The 18,396-nt window shown below is 37.9% G+C and overlaps 1 protein-coding gene across 3 annotated transcripts in view; it reads right to left on the reverse strand.

The window, feature by feature from the left end:
- Nr1h4 (nuclear receptor subfamily 1 group H member 4) overlaps positions 1-10,245 on the reverse strand; it is a 72,733-nt gene extending 62,488 nt beyond the window's left edge. For 2 of the 3 annotated variants that reach the window (XM_046419324.2, XM_046419322.2), the window contains exon 1: positions 10,028-10,245. The gene's annotated coding sequence lies outside the window, so the exon portion shown is untranslated. Of the gene's footprint in view, positions 1-8,377; positions 8,455-10,027 lie in introns of all 3 variants that reach the window. The other variant, XM_046419323.2, reaches the window with a different exon arrangement.
- Between the last annotated feature and the right edge of the window lie 8,151 nt (positions 10,246-18,396).

The raw sequence follows: 18,396 nt of genomic DNA on the forward strand, positions 1-18,396 counted from the left end.
ATCCCTTTACAGAAAAAAAAAATAAAATAAAATGTGCTAAACCATGTCTTAAAGAACAAAAGGGCTTAGAAAGAATCAAAGTATAGGTAAACTGAGTGTAAAGATTGCCTTGGGAATATAAATCTGATTAATTATATACATATCATTACAGTAAAATCTTCTTTACCTCTAACAGCTTCTTACTGGGATTATCAGCTTTACGCTATTTGAAGTGTTTCTATATACCCATCTCTTTACTTGGGGTTATTTGTGTGTCCTCTTTTTTCCAATATTCTTCTTACTAGGGAAAGAACTTTAAAAGAAAAGTAATTCCTAGGATACCCCAGACTTGAACCCTGGAGTCTTTATTTTCCCTTTAAATCCTCCCTTCCATAAAAGGAGTCATTTTGCAGATTGAGAATAAGTAATGGTTATTCTTTATATTAATGGTCTTCAAATATTTTTACTCACTTTCTCCCTAAAAGAAGTTTGAAAAATAGTATGCTCCTTCAACACATTTTTGGAGGGTTGACATCTATAGCTTTTCACTAAAAACTAAGATACTTGCAATAAATGTAATTTCCATCATATTGTAAAAGTTGATATTTTTACATGTGGTTGTATTACTGTTAAGTTTATCCAATTAACCCTAAGTACCATAGCTTAATGTCCTTACTCATCCTTTGAAGAAATACTTGAAGATGTTTTCTTAGCAGCTGGAAACATTTTTAAAGTCATTCCTCTTCTTTCTTAAATTCACATTTTATTTGACTTCACTAAAGAATATTAACCTAATGTTAATAGTTTAACATTATTAACCTTTACTGTTATAAGTTAATTATATACATATTAATGTAATGTGTATATATTAATATTAATGTAATATAATGTTATATGTTAATAATGTTAACCTCCTAACATTAGGTTAATAGGTTACTATTTCTATGTTTTAGAGTCTACTATTGACCATTCTGTCATAATTTTTACCCCTAGCATATATGCCTATAAATTTGAATTTTTTGACTTCTAGTGACTTTAAGATTTTAAATATTCAAAATTTTGATTGAGTTTATTACTAGTTATTATTACTAATGCTCACTTGATCAAAACTCAAGCTCACACATTAAACTGTCTCTACATATAGGTGGCTCATTCTTCATGCCAAAAAGTAGAAAAAGCAGTTTGTTGTTGAAGAGAGAATGCAGATCAGAAAGGAAGATGCCATTGTCAGGCAACAGTTGGCTGAGCACATGCAGTAGAGGAAGCAAACCTCCTTAGAAACATAGTTAGAAGTTCTACATAAGTAATGAAATTGAACATCCTCAGACAGAGAGTCTAAGAACTCTCCATAGTAATAAAAGCCAGATAACAGGAAGCCATCATTTCCATTCAAATGAGTCCATGCATGTGTTAATACAGAAAGGATTAAATATGGAATCAGAGCAGATAAAGAAGCCTATCTGAATTTGCACACACCCACTTCCCTACCTTCTCCCTCAATTCCTCATTCCCCACTCTTGCCCTGGAGGTGGGGATAGGGTGAATGCAGGTGAGTGAACCAGTTACCCTCTCTGGGTCAGCATAATCATTCTCAATTAATAGTTTTGTTAACTTAATCCAGCCCCAACTTTAAGAATTCCTTCATACACTGTTTTCCTGAAAAGTTGTTAAAATTTATTTTTTTAAATGAAAGTATTTTTCTAATAAAAAAGCCATTGCAGAAAATTCAGGCAATACAGAGATACATTAAAATGCCAAACTGTATTCTATATTTTTTTTCTCAATTTACACTCCCACAAGCAGTAAAGGTGCCTTTCTCATACTGGCGTTGCCTACTCTCAATTTGAACAATCATTTCTAATTTGTTAGATGACAAATTCTATCTTTTTCTATTAACTCACATTTCTTTGATTACTGGTGAGGTTGATAAACATTTTTTTACATCTTTAATGGCACTATGTGATAGTTTTCTGTTTATGTCCTTTGCATTTTTCTATTGAAGAATTCATGTGTTTTACTGACTTGGAAGAGGTTATTGTATGTTGAATGTACTAACTGGTATACTTACTATATGTCTTTATGTTTTCCTGAAAAGTTTTGTATTGCATATACTGAAGTATATTACATTATTTAAAACTTATTTTTCTTGCTCTTTACTTTTATTTTATGGTACAAGGTGAATTTTTGCAAAATACTTCTTCCCTTCCTCGTTGAATTATGATGTGTCTTTTTACTAAGACTGACTTTAGTTGTCCATTTATCTTATAGTTATATCTTATACCAATATTATCCTTTCTACTCTTTTTTCAACATTTCCTAAGATATTCTCATTTACTTATTCACTATGATAATTATCATCTTTTGAAACACACCCTTTTTAAAAAAAAGTTTGAGTATTTGGGATGGTGTCAAACCTAAATATTTAGGGAAGAAGATTTATACCATGATAATATTCAGTTTTGCCTTTTAGGAGCATAGTTTGCCTCCATTTATTCAAATTTACTCTTAAAACTCTCAGTTTTGTATATTTTCCCCCTGTGGTCTAGTAGAAATACCACAGAGAATGAGATGTGAGAAGATGGGGGGAGTACCAGTTCTGCTTCATGCATGACTTAGGACTGTTCACCCAACACCTCCTTCCCACACTACCACCCTGAGCCCCAGCTAAATAAGGATTTTAAAACTAAATAATAGGGATGCTGCAAAGATTAAAAGATAAACTTTTTATAGTTCTTCACACATAGGTGTGGGGTATCAGGTACAAAAATGTTTATTGTGTTGTTTCCAATAGTAAAAAGTTGGAAACAGCATAAATCAACCAGAGAATGGATGCAATAAATAATTATTATCTTCACAATACTAAATAGTAATTAAAATGACTACAAACAGAACTAAAATAAATGACTGTAAAATTAAATAGAATCATATGTATTCATATGGATAAACTAAAAACATTGAACAAAAGAATCAGGTTGCAGAATAATACATACAGTCTTATATAATTTATATGTGTTTAAAGATATGCAGAACAATGCCACATACTATCATCAATATTCTACTGCAGGGATCAGGAAACTATGACACAGGACAAATCCAGCCTGCCAAGGAGCATATTTGCCCTTTCATTTACTTGTTGTCCAGGGCTGCTTTCAAGTCACAATGGCAGAGTTGAGTATTTGTAACACAGACCACATGGTCTTCAAAGCCTGCCATGGTCACTCTCTGTTCTGTGTTTAAAAAAAAAATACTTTTGTTTCCACTTTTATTATAAAGACTTAAACTAAAGTGTTGAATCCCACACTCAAAGTAGTGGCACAGATTGTGAGTAGGTTGGGTACAGAGGGAGTTTCCATAACTTCTATAACACTCCTCTTCTTAAGTTGGGTAATAAATCCAAAGATTAATTTTTACTCTGTTTTCTGCGTGGTGGAACTATTTCCTAATGAGCAAGATTGAATGAATCATAATATAGTTATATATTATAGAAAGTTTTCTCATCTGTAAAGATACACATGTTCATACACATTTTCTCTCTCATACACTCGTATCCTCACCTGCACATACATTTCTTAAACTTCTAAGGAAGAAGTAATTCCTTCCCACAAAATGTTTTGGGAACCTAACTCTGGACACTGGGGACATATTGGTCATTTTGAGGAGAACAGTGAAATCTGTGTTAAAGAAGAGTACTCCAAGGAGAAGGTAGGATGGGGAAGGGGGTAGTAAAAGAGGGAGGAAAATTCCAAAAAATTCCATGTTTGATGAGATGAGATGATCAGTGACCATACCAGGCAGCATCCACAGAAAGGTAAAGGATGGAATTTAGCACAGCATTAAAAAAAGGAGGAAGAAGGAGAAGAAGCAGGCTGAGGATACAAAGTTTAAGCCTTGGATATTGTTAGAAACAAGGACTAATGTTCATTTTACTTTGTCTATTTGTACAATTCTGTTGCCTAAGTCTTAATTTAAGGACTCGGGAATAATTTCAAAAATGGTATGCGCTGTTTGTTTTTATTATGATAAGACACACAGTTACTGGTAGCTTGGATTCCCACTTTCTGGTTATCAATATTTACTTGTTTAGATACCATATGTCACGGGAAGTTCATGGTGTAAGGAGCGCCTCTCATTTAGCACAAACCATTTGCAAATAGGGGCCTTGGAACGATACTGTTCCAATTAAATAGCTTTAATTCTGATTTAGAGAAATTTCAGTTCTTGGAAGATGAAGATAGAAAACTGATTCCACATGCCTGGTTCACTGTGAACACTTCACACACGAAGACACCATCCTTGGTGACACTGTTGCTGATCAACACGGTCATTGATGGCAGCATACACTTTGTGGTGTGTCTGTGTAATTCATTTGTAAAGGGCAGGGGAAAAATGAAGTTTTTCTAGCCATCATAATTTCATGCTCAGGGGAAGCCCTGAACTCAGTCCAAAGGTTACAATAATGTTCTTAAGGAAAGGTCCACAATGATAGATGAGGCAGAGAGCAAGAGGTGGATGATATATAGATTGACCACAAGATTCCTGATGGTGATGATAAGATAAAAAGAGATAAGGGACAGAGCAGTGTAGTTGAACAATTTGGAGACAATCATCAGAGGTGAGCTCTCTCCAAAAAGTAGACATTTGAACCAGGAGGTAAAGGACAAGGAATAAGTCATGCAAAGGAAAAGCAAGTCTTGGCAGAGTAGCCAGCAACTGCTAGAAGCTGTGTTGGAGTGTTGGAAGAAAGCAGAAGCCCAGGGAGGCTGGAGATGAGCAAGCCCAGCAGGGAGTGGAAGAGACAAGGCTTAGAGTTGGCAGATCTCCTATGGCCTTGTTAGCCATGGGAAGGAGTTTGGAATGTATTCTAAATGGCAGCCATTGGAGGGTTTCAGCCAGGGGTGTAATTAGGAGAATGAAGGAAGTCTTTCTGAGGTTGGAGGATTGATTCTTGAATGGTGTATTGGGGTGTATTAATATTAATGACTATAGGAGAGGAAAATAGCCCATTGTGTCCTGAGCAACTGTAGACAGTTCTTTATGCTGTAGCTGGTGGATTCAGCCCTAATCAGTGGAAGAAGGATGGTCTGTTCAAGAAATTGTGTCAGGAAAATTGGCTATTTCTTTGGATGTAAAAATAAAGATTTCTATTTTTTCATTATCTTTCAAAATAAGCATCAAAGAAATTAAAGACTTTAAAAATAATAAAAATTGGATGGAAATATGGGGAAATTTATTATCTTTATGAACTTGAGGATTGAGAAGGACTAACTAAATAAGAACTAAAAAGAAAAACAATGAATTTGACAACATTAAGATGTATGACAGGAATTAAAACACCACAAACAAAGCTAAATATCTGAAACCAGAAGATGATATTTGTAACATAAATAACAGCCAAAATATTCATACAAGCAATGTATAAATCATTCCTATAAATAAAAACAGAAAAAAATAAACAATGCAAGGGAGAAACTGGCAAAAAATATAAAAAAGGAAATTCACCAAAGTAGAAACATAAGGTGCCAATAAACATAGAAATTCACCAAAATAGAAACGTAAGTGGCCAATAAACATAGAAAGCATCTATGATTAATTTAAAATCAGAAAAATGAAAATTAATATAACTAGATACCATTTTCCCCTATCAGATTGTCAAAAAAAGGTTTAATAGAAATGAAATCTTAGAGTGGTTTTGATTTGCATTTCTCTAATTGCTAGAGATGTTGAACATTTTTTCATATATTTGTTGGTTGATTGTATATCATCTTTGAGAGGTGTCTGTTCAGTTTCTTGGCCCATTTACTGATTGGGCTATTTATTTTTTTGGTGTTTAGCTTTTCGAGTTCTTTATATACCCTAGAGATTATCGCTCTATCTGATGTGCAAGGAGTAACAATTTGCTCCCAAGATGTAGGCTCTCTAGTCACCTCACTGATTGTTTCTTTTGCTGAGAAGAAGCTTTTTAGTTAAAAAAAACAAAACAAAAAACATATTTAAGGGCTGGGAGTACAGTTCAGTGGTAGATTTTGCGCCTAGCTTGTGAGACCCCGGGGTTTTCTTAATAGAGAGCTTGGCTGAATTAGGCAATAAAGCACACACACACCAGCTGTCATCCTCTTCAAGTACTATAAGTTACCTAGAACTATGCACAAAAATGAATGAATATTTTAAAGATAATAAAAACTAAATTATAAACCTATAAATTATAAACCTCACTATTGGGGAAAAACACATAAAATGCACAGATTTTTAAAAATCAATAAATTTGGGATGGGGAAGGAATAGTTTTAGGTTCACAGAAAAATTGAACAGAAAATAGAGAAAGTTACCAAAGACCCACAACCTCTGCACAGTATTGATAGATGCCCCCCTACTATCAATGTCCCTCACCAGAGTGGTACATTTTCACAACTGATGAACCTACCCTGACCCATCATTGTCAGCCAAAGTCCAATTTATATCAGGGTTCATTCTTGGGTTATATGTTCCACGGGTTTTGACAAACATATAATGACATGTATTCACCTCCGTAGCATCACACAGACTAGTTTCACTGCCCTAAAAATCTTCTGTTGAATTCACAGATTCAAAAATAGAGTCTCAAAAGATCCCTGGCCCCCTGAAGCCCAATCATAGCCTCCAAATCAAAGCCTGGACTCCAAAGAGCAAGGGTCTTCCACGCTCCCACTTTAGGGTGGTATTACTTGGTCCTGCCCCTTCCCTCCCAACCCTGGCTCATAATCTTTGCCCCACACTGGTGTAGACTTGCTGTCTACACTGACAGCTTCCACAACTCTTGAGGAAATGGCAGTAGACAGTTCTCTGCTCCATCAGGGACATCAGTCCCAGAAGAAGGGTCTTTCCTCTGATTAGGAACATTCCCTAGCAGGACTGTCATTTCCACAGACAAGTAAATTATTTACCATGACTACTGAATGACCATGTTCTATATACCTGAAGGACTTGAAATTGCAAAGTCATGCTGCTTCTCCTGTCTTTGAATTAATGGCATTAATTAAAGTATAAGAGACCCAAGTTATCCCAGGCTCATTGGGGCCAGGAAAAAAAGCCATTAGTCTACTTAAATGGAGGAGGGAGACCTCAAAGTTTTATTAGAATTTTATCTTGAAAAATGAAAACTAATAAAATTTTATTTTGTATTTGTATGTATTAACTTTAATCACCAGAACTTTTTTATATTTCTTAGGCCTAGCACAGAATAAACCATGTTTCTTCCTGCGCAATATTTGCAATTTCACGTTGCAATCAATTTGCATTATATTAATGATGTCCTGACACAATTTTACAAAGAAGAGAGAGAGAAAAAGAAGTGTAGACATGGAGAAAATAACTCACCGTGGAAATAAGGGGTTAGGAAATCTCAATGTTGATGGGAGAGGTGAGTGGGAAAAAGGGGGGGGATGGATATTTTTTATGTAATGATGACTTTTGTCTCTCCACGAAGTTTGGGGACACTCATATAGTGATGACTCTTTTTTTTATGTGTGCCAGGGATTGAACTCAGGAACACTCCACCACTGAGCCATATCCTCATCCCTATTTTGTATTTTATTTAGAGACAGAGGGTCTTGCTTTTGCTAAGACTGGCTTTGAACTCACAATCCTCCTGTCTCAGCCTTCCAAGCCGCTGGGATTACAGGCACGCACGACCACACCTGGCTGTGATAAATCTCAATTATATCTCCCACTTGTAGAAGACATAGGAATGATAAGAAATATCTGGGAGGAGGCTGGGGGTGTAGCTCAGTGGTAAAGCATGTGCTTAGCATGCACAAGGACCTGGGTTGAATTCCTCAGCACTACCCAAAAATGTACCGGGGGAAATTTGTCCTTCTTTCTTTCAGCCTCCTCATGGTCTCTGTTGCGAGGTTTTCAAAGAAAAGTGAGACAGGGAGCAAAGCAAAGGAAACTCTATCAGGAGAGAACCTTCTTTCTTTCCAACAAAAATGGAAGGAAGCCTTTCAAAATATATCTCTTTACGGCCCTCATAACCCGCAGCCCTGTGAACCACGGAAGCTCTGAGCTCCTCCAGAATGTCCCTATCCACAGCACCTGTCCTGATGGGTTCATTCCAGTCTTTAACCAAGATGCTAATAATCAAAGTGTCAATCAGCTCTCCTAGGCTGGCCTCTGGGTTAAAACAAACAACAATGCAAACTTTCCACTTCCCCTGCTGATGGTGCAGTCCTTAGAAAATGCCTTACACACAAGGTTTTAGGAATCTTCAAAATAATTCCAGATTTTAACAAATCACCACTGTCAAGCCGAGATATCTGCCATCTGGCCTGCCTGCTCGCCCATCATTTCAGATTTCAAGATTTCCCAACGTCTAACAACATCAGGGGAGTAAGGAAGGGGCTTTAGAATCAGAAAAACCTACCCTCCAACTTGGGCCCTGCTGCTTCTCCCCTGCCCATGAAGAGGCTACTCATCTTCTTTGAGCCTCAGTTTCCTCATCTGTAAAATGAGTAGAAGCAAAACTTCCATCATGTTGGTAGACACTGAATTCAAGTTAGCTCCATCACACACTCATGTGCGCGCACACACACACACACACACACACACGCATTTCTTCTCTTTTCCTTAGAGAGCTCTGGGCCTCACAACCACTGGGTATTCCATTACAATCTTTCCTGATCTTGGAGATGTGGAATTAAGAGGAAGGACAAGGATGACATTACTTTTCCTCTCCAGCTCCAAGGACAGGGGCAGAGGTGACCATGGAAAGAGTGCTACAAATACTGAGGAAGGGTCCCAGGACAAGAGAGCTCTGTTCTTCTCTAGAACTTTTTTTCTATGAACTAGGAGTTACATCAGTCATGTTGCAACAGTCTCAGCAAAACAGGAAAAGTCCAGGGTGCAAATGGCAGAGCTCCACAATCGGGAGGATTGGGGGCAGGGAGGGAGGGGTTCAAAGACAAGGGCTTGTGTTTTATTAAATCACGGCTAGAAACACAGTGATGGCTTCCCAAATACCTTTCCCTCCTCCTCACCCACATAAGGGAGAGGACCACACACGCCACTTTATTGAGGTATGATTGACATATAAAAATCGAAATCATCACCATGATCTATGCCATAAAACTATTTATCATCTTGAAAAGTTTCCTCCCTACCTTCTCATTTCTTATTAATGTTATTTTAAGTGTCCCTACCCCTGTCGCCAATACTGTCAAAGTGGTTCTAAGATAGTGCCAGAGACAACATCAGATTTCTTCAGAACTCAGATGTGTGTTACTTCAAGAATATAAGGTGAATCATTTGTTATCCCCTCGCCCCTCCTTTCTAAATAAAAGTCCATTTAAGAGAAATGATCCAGGCGCCAAAGTTTCCTAATTTGCTATGTCAGAAGCAGACAAGGAGATGCCTTATCTACAGATCCAGCCCTTGGACAATTTTAATAATAAAGTTTTTCCTCACCAATAAAAAAAAAATTTTCCTCATACTTTCCATCTTTTATTACCATCTCATATTAGAAAGAGAAAGCAAAAGAGAAATTTCCAACTCAACTCAAAAGAAAAAACTTTTTAAAGCTACCCTTCTCCTGGGGAAAATTTTCTTGCCAATTAAGTATGGCTTCAGTGTCCTATTCTGACTTCCCAGATCATCTGACATTAGAAATATTCCCAGACCCACATCAAGATCTGGCAGATCACCAGAAGGCAGCACACCACCCAGGTCAAGCTATCTATAGAATCAGAACAAAAACATTTCTAAAATTTACTCTCTTCAGTGATTCTCTTTGGGTGACCACAATGTTAAAAGGATATTGCTGAACAATTGTTCAACAGATAAGCAATCATTGAACCATTAATTCCTGCTTCTTTCTGTTTTTACAGTTGTTTTATTTCTTTGCTTTAGTTTTCAGGGTTGTACATCAAACTTTACTAACTTAGAATTCATTCATTGACAAAAATCACAGATGTCAAAGAGAAACCCTTAAGCAACTGTTTTTTGTTTTGTTTTGTTTTGTTTTTCCCTGTATTGCCTGAGTTAGACACTCCCACTCCCAGAGGAATTAGGTACTTACTTGGATTGTTTTGGGTAGGAGATGAACATCCAAGGTCCTGGAAGAATTTTGAGTCCAGTCCACCTCTCCAAATCCCAAGAAACTTTGTTAAAAATGCTCAGAATTTGATTTCACATTAGGGTGAGTTGAGGAAACAGGGGGGTGAGAAGGAGGAGGAGGAGGAGGAGGAGGAGAGAGTTCCAGCAAAAGCCGTGGATGATCACAGGCAGCCTTCCGGCCCTAGTTGAAGCATCTCTTCCTTGGCTCTGTGCCTCACGGACACAGATTAGTCATTAACAAGCCTTCCCTGCTAAATGATATAAACATTGAAAGGAACCTTGGGAAAGCCTCGAGATTCCCAGAACAAACCAAGAGAGCACCAGAGTAGGAAACATGACTAGGTGAGGAGCCCTGCGGCTCACCTTTTAAAACCTGTTCCATCAGCTGTTCTGTAGGCTCCTGAGTACCCACAGGTCTGCCATCATCCTCCGTCTCTTTATAATTTGTTTTCATAGCTCCATTCACTTCCCCGAGACAGGAGCTAGAAACTACCGGCCTTCATGACTCTTCCCTCTCCCTGGCCTCCCATATCACGTAATAACAGATTTTGTTGATTCTATCTTTGGAATGTCTCTTACTTCCAACTGACCCCACTGCTCTGCTATGTTGAGTCTACCACAGCTTCCTTTCTGAAGAATAACATTGATCCCATCCCTCCATTCTCTCCTCTTTTTCTGTTTTCCAAAACTGTAGAGCAGCATAGAACACAGGGTCTGGTCAGATGTACTCATTAGTCAAAACCGGAAGCAAGACATTGGCCTCTCTGACTCCTGGTTTCCTCATCTGTAGAATGGATAGACATAGAGAAACTCTCTCACGGACTGTAGTGAAAATTAATAGCCTAAGTAGCTAAAATGTTTAGAAAAGTACCTAGCATATCAAGCACTTGCTAAATTTTGGCCATTATTATTCCTTTTATTTTGGGTTGAACAAACATGGATGGATTGTCTGCCTACTACGTGCTCAGCAATTTGAAAGGTGATCTCCTAATCAAAACTCTCTCATGGGTTCTCATTGCCTAAAACTCAAACATAAAATGCCAGACATCTAGGGCTCGGTGGTAGAGCGTTTGCATAGCATGTGTGAGGCACTGGGTTCGATTCTCAGCACCATATATAAATAAATGAATAAAATAAAGGTCCATCAACAACTAAAAAAGAAAAAATAAATTGCAGACATCTGGAAACCCATTCACCCCCAACCATCTAGACTGATCTTTCTAGAATTTTCTCACATCCTGTCTCTTCAGAGACCCCAGCCTCTGCCCACCTATACCAAGCTCTCCTTCCTCCCTGACTTTGTCCAAGCTTTTCCTTTCAGGTAATCCTTAAATTTCCTTCCTTTCACATCCACACTTCTTCCAGGCATGGAACAAAAGCTGAGTTCTCCCTAAAGCCAGCCCCATTCCTCATCTGCCCCTACTCTGCATCAAACTTCTCTGACCCTTTGTGTGTACTTCCCTTACCATCCCTCCTCTTCTGACCTTGTATGATATAGTTTTCTACCATCTCTTTTACAAGAACAAACTTCCCAGAAGACAGGCATGGTAGCAGCCTTGGCTTGGTGTCCATCCTTGGCTTAGCATAGCACCTATCCCAGAAATATTGTGTCACTCTTTGTTAACTCAATCAATCAAACAGCTGGGAAACTAACAACTCCCCAAAGTGGAATAGCTGTGTGTGTGTGTGTGTGTGTGTGTGTTTCCCAGTATAAAGTCAGTTAAGTAAAAGACCTACATTCAAATCTGTCAGGAATGTTATCATTTGTTCCTCTTAGGAAACAGCTTTTGTAGGTGCTACAGGTTCACATTCTCCACTCCATGGGTTCCCAGGTCACTGCACCACCTCCTTCTGCCCTGCCAATTCTCCCTCCCTCATTTGAATGGGCTTTGAACTGACACTCTGTGCTCTGCAGCTGGCTGAGGGACTTGAAGCCCAGTTCTCCTTGGATGATAAGAGCTCACATTGTGATTTCATTGGCTCTAGCCGCAGTGGAGGTGATAACCATCAAAGCCACAGACTTTTGAGCCAACCACCTGGGTTCAAATCCCAGCTCTGCCACTTACAAGCTGTGTGACCTTAGACTTTAGGCTTTTATTTACACCTCTTTGCCTCACTATGTATTCTATGGGGGTGATTATAAAGATTAAATGAATCAATATACATGCCGAGTGCTGGTACATGGAGGGAATCCCACACACAGAAGGTGTTGTGTACACATTAGCTCTTTGTATTTTCTCTGGACATTTCAGTGCTGACATATGCCATAAAGAAAGATGGTGTCCATTCTCTGGATTCCTGACTGTGTACAACACTGGGCATGATTGTGCCTTTTCAAAAATTTAAACAATTATTTGGGTTTTTTTTCATACCATAAAATTAATACATTAGAAAAATTCTTAAATTTCTTTTTTTAAAAATATTTTTTTGGTCATAGATGGACACAATATCTTTATTTTTATGTGGTGCTGAGGATCGAACCCAGTGCCTCACACGTGCAAGGTATATGCTCTACCACTGAGCCACAACCCCAGCCCCTTAAATTTCTTGACACCTTCTCATCACCTCTATCACCATCACTCTGGTCTAAGCCAGGTTGCTCTCACACAGATTCCTGCCATAAGCTCTCAACTAGTCTCCCAGTTTCTGTGTTTGCACTCTACAGTTCATTCCCAGCACTGGGGCCAGAGTGGTCCTATTTTTAAAGGGGGGGAGGAACATGCCATTTATTCAACAGCCCTCAAGGAATTCCATCTTTCTCAGAATAATAGCCAGTCTTCTTACAGTGACCCAGGAGGATCTACATGGCCCTCCACATCCACCCCCTCCCACCCTCTCCCTTACCGCTCTGTCACTTGCTCCAGCCACATAGCCTCCTTGCCATTCGTTGAACCCATAAATCACAGTTCCTCCTCAGGGTCTCTGCACCATATTTCACAGCCTGGAAGCCTTTGGGCCCTGAGCCCTTCCATTGCTTTCTACTCAGGTTTCCGCTCAGTTTATCAGAGAGGCTTTCCTGGACACACTATGCACAAAATGCTTCAGTCTTACCTTACTTTATTTTCCCTCATTGCACTTAGTACCACTTGGCATACATTTACTTGTTCAATGTGTGTCTCGCCACATAGAACATAAATAAATTATCTCTCTCTTGTTGACTACTGTGTCCTTGATAATCAGACACCTGATACAATGTGCTAAGTCAGAGAGCCCCACAGCCTAACCACTGGAAGCTTACCTTCGATTGATAGAGGGAGGTGCTAAGAAAAAATAAGAACAGCAATAATAGTAATAAAGTAAATCACATAAAAAATTAACAACTAATTGGGATAAGATGGAAATGTCCAGAGCATCATAAAAATTTTATTAATCATGACAAACAAGAAATATGCATTCATGGGAATAATTCTATCCAGCCCAGGGAGAAAGAAGGGAAACAGGAACATGCATTTATTGAGCACTTAGTATTTTCCTGGTAGTCTATTAAGCACTGGCTACATTCAATAGTGAACAAATGGTGTGGTTTTCACCTTCATGCAACTTGCACCCTAGTGCAGGATACAATAAGTCAATAAGAACGACACAGATGACACTATAATGTTTCTTGGACAACATATTATGAAGGGTGTGTATGATGGTATTTATCAGGGACACTCATGTCAGAGAGGTTAAGAAAGGCTTCCTCCAAGAAGTGGGGTTTTAGCAAAAGACCTGAAGGACCTCAGAAATGTTAAGATCGAAAGATATTGAAGAAAAAGGAAAGCACTTGGGAGTAGTGACAGAGGCAAAGGGTCATGCAGGAGGTAGCTTAAAGAGCCCCATGAAATAAAGAGAGGACCAGCGCTTATAAAGTATGAGTGTGAAGAAGGAATGAAGAAATAGAGGTAAAACAGGAGGTTAGGGGGGTGATGTGCTGATAAATGATTAACAATTGCTCTCAGAGAGATGGGTATATATATACACACACACAATACACACATACATTTTAAATTTTGTTGATATAACAAATGTAACACCTGTTTTATAAATAATAATAAAATAAGCAACTTTTGGATGGTATAAATTCCATATGCCAATTGAGTCCACTGGGAATGCTTTCATGGAGTTTTGCTGAACTCTTATCCTTGAAACCAGCTTATGGTTGCACTTCAACCGTGATTTGATAAATGGAATTACATCTCAGTCCAATGATTCTTTTCCCAATAGTTACTATCCTGAATTTTATACGTGATCTACTATTGATAAAAGTTAAATCACACAAATTATTTTCTTTAAGCTGGACTCATTTTAGTTCCAATACTAATTATGTTGGACATCCACTTGTTCCTCAATGATGTGAACAACTTCAATTATAATTTTCAAGTGGTGGAGGAACATTTCCTCTGTTTTTGTTGGTGAAAATAGAAGTCACAAACATTTTATGTTTAATCTGCATTAACAGTCTCTCCATCATTTAGACCAGAAGGCAACAAACTTTTTCCTAAAGGGTCAAAATAAATGTTTTAGGCTTTGTAGATCATATATAGTCATATTGTAAATGTCTTCTCATCTTATAGGCTGTATAATTGTGCCTGCCCCCTTCATTTGTTGACCCTTTAGACCAGTGACTCTTGATATAGAGAAGGGGTCAGGAGACATTTATCAATATCTGGAAACGCTTGTGGCTGTTACAATTTGGGGGACATGTCATTGAGTAAATAGAGGCCAGGGATGTTACAATTCATGGAACACTCCTCCAATAGCAAAGAATTATCCAGGCCCAAATGTAAATAGTGTTCAAGTTTAGAAACTCTGCCTTAGACAATAAAAATACAATGCATCCAGTCTTGGTTTGTAGATTTTGCTCACTGCCAGGGAGTAAGTATTCTCTGTGGCAAATTTTAAACTTCCCATGTATTGTTACCAAACACAAAGTCAGGAAGAGATGCACGGTGACCACCATTACATAATATTTCCACCATATGGATCCAATAGGTGTAAATAACCAGGAGAGCAAAGATAATTATATAGTTAAATAATTAAGATGGGATGAACTTAGAGTGTTTAACTTGTTTTTAAAACATTTTTTGTTGTAAGTTTATGTCATTTAATTTTTGATACGGACGATTTTTAACAACAAGCTCAGAAGTTCCTGAAAATTTAACAACAAACTCTCAAGAGGCCAGGGAAGCTGGCTCCAGCACACCCCTAGGAGAATGAAGGCTTCTTCTTCTTGTTATGTTATCTCCCTTTTACAAAAAAGAAGACTAAGCCTGAAAGATACAGTGACTCATCTAAGTGACAAAGCAGGGCTTTAAATTCAGGTTTGTTTTCCCCAAAGCTGAAATACCTTCTCCTATCAACCTCCACTTTCCTCCACTATCAACCCAGGCAAAGTGAGATGAAAATACTTATTCTGAAAAATGCTTATCAGCACTTGGATATTTTAATTAATTTCTGAATAGGATAGAGATGGAAGAAGTCATTACCATTTTGTTAGTGATCGACACTGGAATATTATTAGTGATGGAGCAGCCAAGCCATCCAACCAAAAAAGATCTTCAGTCATGACAATTATTAATTTTTATTGTTAATGCCTTGACCTCTTGACCTTCTCCAGGACTCGTGTTAATTGAAAATTTTCCCCTCCCATCAGTGATTCGGAGAAGATCAGGGACCAAAAAAGATTTTGAAACAAATGGGAGGCAGAAGAGGTCAATTTTGAATATTGGTGTATCAGGGAATTAACTCAGAATCTGAGGCCTGGAGATCACTACATTTAGAGGACAGAGTCAGGGCACTCACCTTCACAGGCCACTGACTACAAGTGGGCACTGAAATGCACAAAAAGAAGGGCCAAGGAAACGTGTGCAAAAGCAAGTTGCCTCTTTTCCTATAGGCTCCAGCCTTACTGGGAGTGTGAGTCTCCATCCCAATCCTGAATCTGTCTATTGAAAAGTGATTGGCATCTGCAGCCTTAAATAAATTATTTTTCTTATCAAACACCACAACCCTCAAGAAGCTGTTTTCTCAAAACCAAAAAAATTTCCAAGACTTAGAGGGAACACGGTGGGGATAACGCTGAGAGCATGGATGTAAGAATAAGGGTCTTCCAGTCTGGTCTCTGGTCTGATCATGTGACCTTCGGTGCCTCAATCTTTGGGCCTTAGTTTCCTCATCCAAACAACAATAATAATACTGAGAAAAGAGTGCCTATTTCATAGGGTTAATTGTGCGGATAAGCATGAACTATCACATGAAAATGTGTGGCAAAAACTATCAAAGTGAAGTGCCTGGTAGGCCCCATCAGATATAAAATCTTCCAGAAGCTAGCCGCCATGTAGGAGCTCCACCTCACTTCCTGTAATTGGTTGTTTTAGTGACTCACTGATGTCCCTGAGTCCACATTGTGGAGAGCTCTTCCACACATGGACAAGGAATGAAGCTGCACTTTCACTAGAGCCTGGATGTCCAGTGTTAGTCATCAGGATCTTTCAAAAAGAAAATATTCCTAAACCACTCTATTGAATGTAGAACCCACAAGGTACCACATTATTATATTGTACTTAGGAAGTCTCAAATGTGTTTCTTCACTCTTATTAGATCAAAGGCACATTGCTTTACCTTTCCTGCTATTACCTTCTTTTCAGAGACACCCTTTATTGATTGCTTTTCTTTTTAATTACACAAGTCATTTAAATTTAAATTACTCAATGATAAGTATAGAAAAATTATAAAATGCAGATAATCAAAAAGAAGAAAACAAAATTTACATATAAGCCTGTAGCTCATATGCTATGAGATGAATTTTGTCTCCCCAAAATTCATATGTTGACTGTATTTGGAGATAAAACCTTTAAGAAGATAATTAAATGACACATATGTGGGGTGGCTACTTAGGAGGCTGAGGCAGGAAAATAGCAAGTTCAAAGCCAGCCTCAGTAACTTAGTGAGACCCTCAGCAACTTAGCGAGACTCTGTCTCAAAATCAAAAATAAAAAGGTCTGGGATGTAGCTCAGTGATAAAATGCCCCTGAGTTCAAACCCCAGTACACTTAAAAAAAAAAAAAAGGTTAAATAAGGCTATAAGGGTGGAGCCCTGATGTAATAGGACTGGTATCCTTATAAGAAGAGGAAGGAGATAAAAATAGGAAGAGATATTAGAAGTGTTCATGCATAGAGAAAAGGCCATCTGAGGACACAAAAAGAAAGTAACCATTGGCAAGTTAAGGAGAGAGTCCTCAGGAAAAAACAATTTCCAACATCTTGATCTTGGAATATCTGCCTCCAGACTATGAAATATATTTTTGCTGGATGAACCCCTTGGTCTAATAGTATTTTGTTATAGCAGCACCAGTAGACAAATACACCCTAGATTCATAGAACACACTGTTAATAGTTGGTATATTTTCTCCTGAACTTTTAAATGCAACTTGATATATCCATGTCTTCCATTTTCAAAAATGACATCATATAATATATGCTGTTTTATATCTGCTTTTCCAATTTAATATATCACAAATATTTTAATATCACTAAATCCTTTTTTACATATAACATAATTTAATGGTCTGTGCAATTCATGAATATAAGTCTTCATTTGACCAATTCCCAACTGTTGAACATTTAGCTTGTTTCCAATCTTCCTCAATTATAAATGATATTGCATTGATTATCCTTTGTAGCTAAATCTTTGCCCATATCAATGATTATTTCCTGGGCTTGATTTTTAGAGGTGGAATTGTCAAGTCAGAGTGAATACATTTGTAAGACTCTCCAATAAGCTTAGCAGATCAGTTTCAAAAAGGTTATGCCAATTTATATTCTCCCAATAGGATTCAAATGTGTCTATTTCCTGCCCTTTCACTAGCTCACCAAGGTCTTGATGGTTCTTTTTTCCAGAAGAATCCCCAGTCCTCACCTACCCTTCTCAGTAGGAAACAACGTGAACACTTGAGTAGTACTTTTTCTAACTGCGTGTTATGAGCTATTAGTGGTTCATTTTAGCAGGTTGGATCATGGTTGGTATTTGTTTTCAATAAAATAGTATATAAATGAATAGCATATCAACTGTTTGCACTGCAAATAGGAAAGTAAATATCAAATAATGAAACTTTTATTTCACTTGTATTGACAACTCCTAGATTTCAATGGAACATAATTGCAAGGTCATAGTGTAGAAAGTTTGAAAAGCACTGGTTAGTCAAAAGCTCATTGGATCCTAGGCATAATTTGGAGTGGAAGAAGCCAGGAGGACATAAAAAGGACACAAATCCCACTTACCTACTCTGGTGAGGAAATGGTGCTGTTAGAAATGTGATAAAACTCTCAAAGTTACACAAAATTAGCCAT

The sequence above is a fragment of the Marmota monax genome, unplaced genomic scaffold (assembly GCF_021218885.2).
Source record: "Marmota monax isolate L192 unplaced genomic scaffold, Marmota_monax_Labrador192_F-V1.1 WCK01_AAM20220418_F8-fsc00036, whole genome shotgun sequence".
NCBI lineage: Eukaryota > Metazoa > Chordata > Mammalia > Rodentia > Sciuridae > Marmota > Marmota monax.